The sequence below is a fragment of the Leuciscus leuciscus genome, assembly GCF_965113295.1.
Source record: "Leuciscus leuciscus genome assembly, chromosome: 24".
Classification (NCBI taxonomy): Eukaryota; Metazoa; Chordata; class Actinopteri; order Cypriniformes; family Leuciscidae; genus Leuciscus; species Leuciscus leuciscus.
Genome location: NC_138723.1, coordinates 32,099,317 through 32,107,394, shown reverse-complemented (window position 1 = coordinate 32,107,394; position 8,078 = coordinate 32,099,317).

The following is an 8,078-nucleotide window of genomic DNA, read 5'->3' as shown; positions in this document are numbered from 1 at the left end:
GTTCATTGATTACACTGATAATTGCACAGACATTTTTTTGTAATACATGTTTTCTGAAATGTTGTTTAAATATGCAAATGAGGCATTATCTAATTACTATGCACTAATTTGCATACATTTCTAGAACAAAAATCTGAACATCGGATGAAGTAATATTTTCTTTTTATATATTAGTCAAAGGTTTTTACAGAGGGGGTTTTGGACATCTCTCTCCATCACTCCACTAATCAGATTATAATGTCAACAGCCAAAAATACATACATTTTCAGCATTTCTTTTAGGTATAAAATGTTGTGGAAAATTTTATGAACAAATCCCTCAGTAAAAACCTTCAGAATATAGACCAGAATAAAACTGTAAAGTTTGTTGAAGTGGAGATTTCTGACTCATTTGGAGAATACAGTAAAGAAGAATAACCTTTAAAGATAGAGTATATGCTGTGACTGAACTCTACACACGCACACAGATCTCTAAAGATACCGTTAAAGTCAGTCAGCTTTACAGAGTTTCACAGCAGCTTTAACGTTAGTCAGTTCAGCAATGGTTCATTTCTGCTGTAAAAAAGTTATTCATTTAGTTCATTTATGTATATATATATATATATATATATATTACATGGCTTGGTTGAATTCTAATGTTATTTCTTGATATCAGGCTGCTGAGTATAACACACCGTTGCCATGAGAAACAGAGCGTTGCTATGGACGCAGGATTCTAACCGTAGAGACGGAACGGACTATTTTCTTTAGCGGAAGCAATACAATCTTTTTTTTAAATCAATAAACTCCTTTTTAAATCAATATTTTGTGTCAGATTATTGATTTATTTGGTAGGTAGCCATGTAATAAGCGGGATAATGTAGCGCGAGGCGGTTGATATAGCGAATACACCCCCTTCAGGCTGACTCAAGATCCCTCCGCCATTAGGCGCTCTGAGGTAAACCGTTTAAAAGTGTATTTTGGATGTTTTCTGAAAAAACCCTTTATGAAAAGCCAAAAATCCCAAAGTTTAAACAGTTTTAATAACGTTCCCATAATGTTTGAAGAATGATACAAAGGAATGCTTGTTTTTAAAACGTATTTGATGAGGATTATTGATTGCTAGCAGAAAAGCTATGGTTACAACCTGTAAAACCTTCAAATGAACTGGGAATAGTGTGTGAAATCCACACGAAGGAGAGCAGTGAGTCTGAGAAACATAGATGCTCAAGTTATAGACCAGATTCTTCCAGTGAGACCTCGTATAGAGATTAGAATTAAGAGACGGAAAGGCTTGAGAATTATTGAGAAATAGGGTTACGACAGAAACAAGTAGGCTAATAGTATGAATAAAAATAAAAATACCCATATTGGGAATGAGACTATTCTGGACTCAAGTATACCATCCTCAGGTTTATCTTCTATATAGTTGAATAATAATAATAATAATAATAAAATTATATAAGAAGCCAAACCCAGTAGGCTACTGGTCCCGAATCCCCCAGTGAGTGTGACATATGAAGCTGTAGTGGGCAGTGTCGTGGGAAGGCTGTGTTTCTGAAGTGGTTTGCATTATTTGGTCATATATTGTGTTGCTTCTGTCATTTCTGCCCTTTTTCTTTTATGTAATGTTTGCTACTGTTTCATTCAATTCAATTCACGTTTATTTGTACAGCGCTTTTCACAATACACATCATTTCAAAGCAGCTTTACAGAGAGTGCATGAGTCCACAGCTTACAGAGATCTGATCTCAGAGCTAGTTATGCATTTCAGAAACATACAAAATCAGTTAGCGAAAAATATATTAATTTAAACAATGTAATAATTAAAGGCAGAAACGAGCTCATTAAAGTAATGAATAATTGTTTGTTAGATGTATAAGCATTGGTGTTGATTAGTTGTGGATGTAATTTCTGTTTGTCCTTACAGCCAGTGTATTCAGTTGTTGATTGTATTTGATGTATAGGATTTGGGGTTTCATCCAAATATGATGGAATGCGAAAATTGTTGTAATAATAATACAAAATTAAAAAGCTATTGGAACATTTTTTTCCATTACTTGACATTTTTTTAGTTGGACATTTTTTTAAATGTTGCAAGTAACGCTCCGAGAACATTCAAAGTCAACATTCCCATAATGCTTGAAGAACGATACAGTGGAATGTGTTTTTAAAACAAAACCAAAAAAAAAAGTTTCCAAAATGCTCTTGGAACGTATTTGTGCGTTTCTTGCCAATTCTTTGTGAAATCGACTAGCAAAACTGTTTCAACACACTATTCCTTTTCCAGTTCAGTGAGAAAACACTCCAGCTGCTTTATTTCTTCATGACAGACATCAGCTTCACTGGCCACAGATCAGTGTGTGTGTGTGTGTGTGTGTGTGTGTGTGTAGATGCTTTCAGGAGGAATATAAATATGAATGTCTGGCACATAAACTCAGAGGCCAAAGCAAACACACGTCGAGAGAGACGAACTCCTGCTGGACGAGGGAATCCAGTCACGATCTGAGCGTAAGATGGACACACACACACACACACACACACACACACACACACACACACACACACACACACACACACACACACACACACACACACACACACACACACACACACACACACACACACACACACACACACACACACACACACACACACACACACACACACACACACACACACACACACACACACACACACACACACACACCTGATCAGGCGCTCAGGTGTGGAGCCAGATCAGCCTCAAAAAGAATACATTTACAAAACAAAATTCATAAATACAAGTAAAAGCATAAATATTTCCCCAAACATATTATCTTTGCTGCTGCTCTGTCTCCATACCAGTGTGAGTGAGTGTGAGTGTGAGTGTGTGTGTGTGTGTGTGTGTGTGTGTGTGTGTGTGTGTGTGTGTGTGTGAGTGTGTGTGTGAGTGTGTCTCCATCCTCAGCTCTGAGTCGAGGTGTTTGCCGAATCGGTGTTTCCTTCTGCTTTCACAATGATCTTTATGAGTTATTTGTGTCTTCGTGTCGTATGACCTTGTGTCGGCCTGATCAGACGCCGCTGGAAGATTGTCACCTTTAAGACTTCTTCAAACGCCGTGTTTAGCAGCTGGTGAAGGTCATCTTCAGGGGCTTTCCACACACACACACACACGAAACTGAGAGTCTGATGGTGGATCCCAGACGCTATTAGCATTAAACATAGTAAGAGCTTTAGAACACACACACACACACACACACAGGTGAGCTGACATCATCAGCACTGATTATACCGCCGCTGAGATTCTGCTAGAATAGACTCATCTCTATTGTCATCACACACACACACACACACACACACACACACACACACACACACACACACACACACACACACACACACACACACACACACACACACACACACACACACACACACACACACACACACACACACGTAAAGTGAAACTGAAACTCGACTTTCATAAGAGCATTACTCAATCAACGCATATATAAATAAGCAAATAAGCAAAGCATTTAACTTTTTATTTTGATTCTACTTTTAGTAATTTCATGTATTTATTTAATTTAATAGATAAATAAAATATATTTGTGTTTTTGTAATTTTTATTATTCATTTGTTTATTTTTAAATATTACAATTATATAAAAAAAATCATATAAAAAAATATATATATATTTTATAAATACATTAATTTAAGGCGAGACACCCCAGGTGAACAGGGAAAGAAAACATAACTAACAGTTATCATCATACTTCACCAGTTGATTGATTACACTGATAATTGCAAACATTGTTGGTATAAATTATGTTTAAATATGTAAATGAGTGTCATCTAATAAAAATTCACTGATTTGCATACATTCTAAAACAAAAATATGAACATTGGATGAAGTCAGGTAAAAAAAATCTTGTTTCATTTTTATATATATATATATATATATTAGTCAAAGGTTTTTACAGAGGGGGTTTTGGACATCTCTCTCCATCACTCCACAAACCAGATTATAATGTCAGCCAAAAATACATACATTTTCAGCATTTTTTGTTGTCATAATTATATATGAACAAACCCCTCAGTAAAAACCTTCAGAATATATAGACCAGAATAAACGTGGAAAGTTTGGTGAATGTCAGTGTTGTTGAAGTGGAGATTTCTGACTCGATTTAGAGAAAACAGCCTTTCTATATACACTAATCTGCAGATGTGAATAGATCAGAGCTCTAAACGACGCAGAAGTGTATTTTGGGTGTTTTCTTTCCACTAGTCAGAACAAACACTTTATTAAAAGGCCAAAATCTCAAAATTGAAATTGAAACAGTGTGTGCCTCTAGTGTCTCGCCTTAAATAAATCTGATAAACAAATTATTATTCAATTTCTTGATAATTTAATCATATTAGCTTAACATTTTGTGAAACAAGAACGATAACTATATCAATCACAATATCATTGTTTATTCTGCATTTTTGTCGTCTGTCTCTTTAAATGCTGGAGCTCGTTAAAGCAGGATGGATTCTGATTGGCTGTCAGTGTTCTTATCGTCCACCAATCGCTCTGAACGTGACTCCACTGATATCGTTCCTCTGTGTCGTTATGGTTATTTATCGTCCTGACCAGCGCTGGAACGGGTCGCCGTTGATCGTGATCGTACGGATCCTCGCGGTTCGGCACCCGTGTGATTCGCTGAACAGTTCAGAAAGAAACCGGATGTGTGTCAGTTTATTTGGTCTTAAAGTGACAGTAGCCTAATATTCCTGCTGTCGTCTGTCATTAATGTTAATAAAACATTAATACAGCTTTAACAAAGATTAACCTATATTTAATTTCTACAGTGAGCAAATAGTGTTATTTTACATTTAGTCTTAATTATTGTCTGTACCTGAATATACTGTTAGACTGTAACTTTGTTATTTAGTCTTCATCTCTGCTTGTAATTTGTGTATTTGTTCTTATTTTATTACTGACTGTTCACTTGTTTTAATAATGTGTGAACTTTATCAGTTAGGCTAGTAGTTTTTGATGTTGTATTGAAGAACTTCAAGTGAGCTTTAAGTAATAAATGAAAAGCAAAGTTACAGGACAATAGGCAAGCAGCTCGGTGAGAAGGCAACAACTGTTGGCGCAATTATTAGAAAATGGAAGAAGTTCAAGATGATGTCAATCTCCCTCGGTCTGGGGCACCATGCAAGATCTCACCTCATGGGGCATCAATGATCATGAGGAAGGTGAGGGATCAGCCCAGAACTACACGGCAGGACCTGGTCAATGACCTGAAGAGAGCTGGGACCACAGTCTCATAGAAAACCATTAGTAACACACTACGCCGTCATGGATTAAAGTCCTGCAGCGCACGCAAGGTCCCCCTGCTCAAGCCAGCGCATGTCCAGGCCCGTCTGAAGTTTGCCAATGACCATCTGGATGATCCAGAGGAGGAATGGGAGAAGGTCATGTGGTCTGATGAGACAAAAATAGAGCTTTTTGGTCTAAACTCCACTCGCCGTGTTTGGAGGAAGAAGAAGGATGAGTACAACCCCAAGAACACCATCCCAACCGTGAAGCATGGAGGTGGAAACATCATTCTTTGGGGATGCTCTTCTGCAAAGGGGACAGGACGACTGCACCGTATTGAGGGGAGGATGGATGGGGCCATGTATCGCGAGATCTCGGCCAACAACCTCCTTCCCTCAGTAAGAGCATTGAAGATGGGTCGTGGCTGGGTCTTCCAGCATGACAACGACCCCAAACACACAGCCAGGGCAACTAAGGAGTGGCTCCGTAAGAAGTATCTCAAGGTCCTGGAGTGGCCTAGCCAGTCTCCAGACCTGAACCCAATAGAAAATCTTTGGAGGGAGCTGAAAGTCCGTATTGCCCAGTGACAGCCCCGAAACCTGAAGGATCTGGAGAAGGTCTGTATGGTGGAGTGGGCCAGAAGCCCTGCAGTGTCAAGTCAAGTCAAGTCAAGTTTATTTGTATAGCGCTTTTCACAATACAGATTGTATCAAAGCAGCTTCACAGTATTAAATTTAAATAATACAACAAAGTTTGTTTCAAGAGGAATTTATTGATTGATAAAATTAAATTAAATATCCCCAAAATATCCCCAACTGAGCAAGCCAAAGGCAACAGTGGCAAGGAACCGAAAAACTCCATCAAGTGACCTAATGGTGTCCTAAAACTCCATCAGGTGACCTAATGAAAAAAAAAAAACCTTGGGAGAACCCAGGCTCAGTCGGGGGCCAGTTCTCCTCTGGCATTTATGAACTAGAGGCCGGAATTGTAGTTTGAACTGTAGGATTATATGAATGCCTGGCTGAAGAGATGCGACTTTAATCTAGTTTTAAACTGGGAGAGCGAGTCTGAGCAACGAACAGTATCAGGAAGACTATTCCAGAGTTTTGGAGCCAAATGTGAAAACGCTCTCCCTCCTTTGGTGGTTCTGGATATCCTAGGTATGACCAAAAGCCTTGAATTTAGTGATCTTAAAGAGCGCGATGGATTATAGGGTGATAGAAGATCCGTTAAATAGACTGGAGCTAAGCCGTTTAGGGCTTTATAAGTCAGTAGCAACACCTTGTAATTAATACGGAGCTTTATAGGTAACCAATGCAGTGATGATAAAATCGGTGTTATATGATCATATTTTCTTGATCTCGTAAGAACTCTAGCGGCGGCATTTTGGACTAACTGTAGCTTGTTTATTGAGGATGCAGGACAACCAGCTAATAAAGCATTACAGTAATCCAGTCTCGAGGTCATGAATGCATGAACTAACTTTTCTGCATCAGAAACTGATAGCATATTACGTAGCTTAGCAATGTTTCTAAGGTGGAAAAAGGCTGTTTTTGTAACATATGAAATATGATTTTCAAAAGACAGGTTGCAATCGAGTATAACACCCAGGTCTTTTACTGTAGAGGATAAAGTAACAGGACATCCTATGATGTTAAAGTTGTATTGTGCGAGGTTTTGTGGGCGGTTTTTTGAACCGATAAGTATTACCTCTGTCTTGTCTGGATTTAATAAAAGAAAATTACGCGTCATCCAATCTTTTATATCTTTAACACACTCTGTCAATTTGGAAAATTTAGCGTTTTCATCCGGCCGTGATGAAATATATATTTGAGTGTCATCAGCATAACAATGGAAACTAATTCCATGTTTCCTTATAATATTTCCAAGTGGCATCATATATATTGAAAATAACAGAGGGCCTAATACAGATCCCTGCGGCACTCCATAGTTTACTGGAGTTATGATCGATTTTTCTCCATTTAAATAGACAAAATGGTAGCGGTCAGATAGGTATGATTTGAACCAGCTTAGTGCTTGTCCTTGAACACCAGTATAATTTTGTAGTCGATCTAAGAGTAATGTATGATCTATAGTATCGAACGCAGCACTAAGATCAAGTAAAACTAGTATTGAGATACAGCCTTGGTCAGAAGCTAAAAGTAAATCATTTGTGATTTTAACGAGAGCAGTTTCAGTGCTATGATGCGGTCTGAATCCAGACTGCAGTGTGTGCAAACCTGGTCAAGAACTACCGGAGACGTATGATCTCTGTAATTGCAAACAAAGGTTTCTGTACCAAATATTAAGTTCTGCTTTTCTGATGTATCAAATACTTATGTCATGCAATAAAACGCAAATTAATTATTTAAAAATCATACAATGTGATTTTCTGGATTTTTGTTTTAGATTCCGTCTCTCACAGTTGAAGAATACCTATGATAAACATTACAGACCTCTACATGCTTTGTAAGTGGGAAAACCTGCAAAATCGGCAGTGTATCAAATACTTGTTCTCCCCACTGTATATATATATATATGGAGGGGAGGGGAGGGATGTAACTTTGCTTTTCATTTATTACTTAAAGCTCACTTGAAGTTCTTCGATACAACATCAAAAACGATATATATATATATATTAGGGGTGTGACGAGACGAGACACGAGATTGGGTTCACGAGAACGAGACAAGACGAGATTTTTACACAATGTTTAAGAAATCCTCAATGATGAAATATATGAATGGAAAATAGTCTTTTATTCAACTGAAAATCACAAAATGCAAAACAATTTAGGTGCATTTTGAAA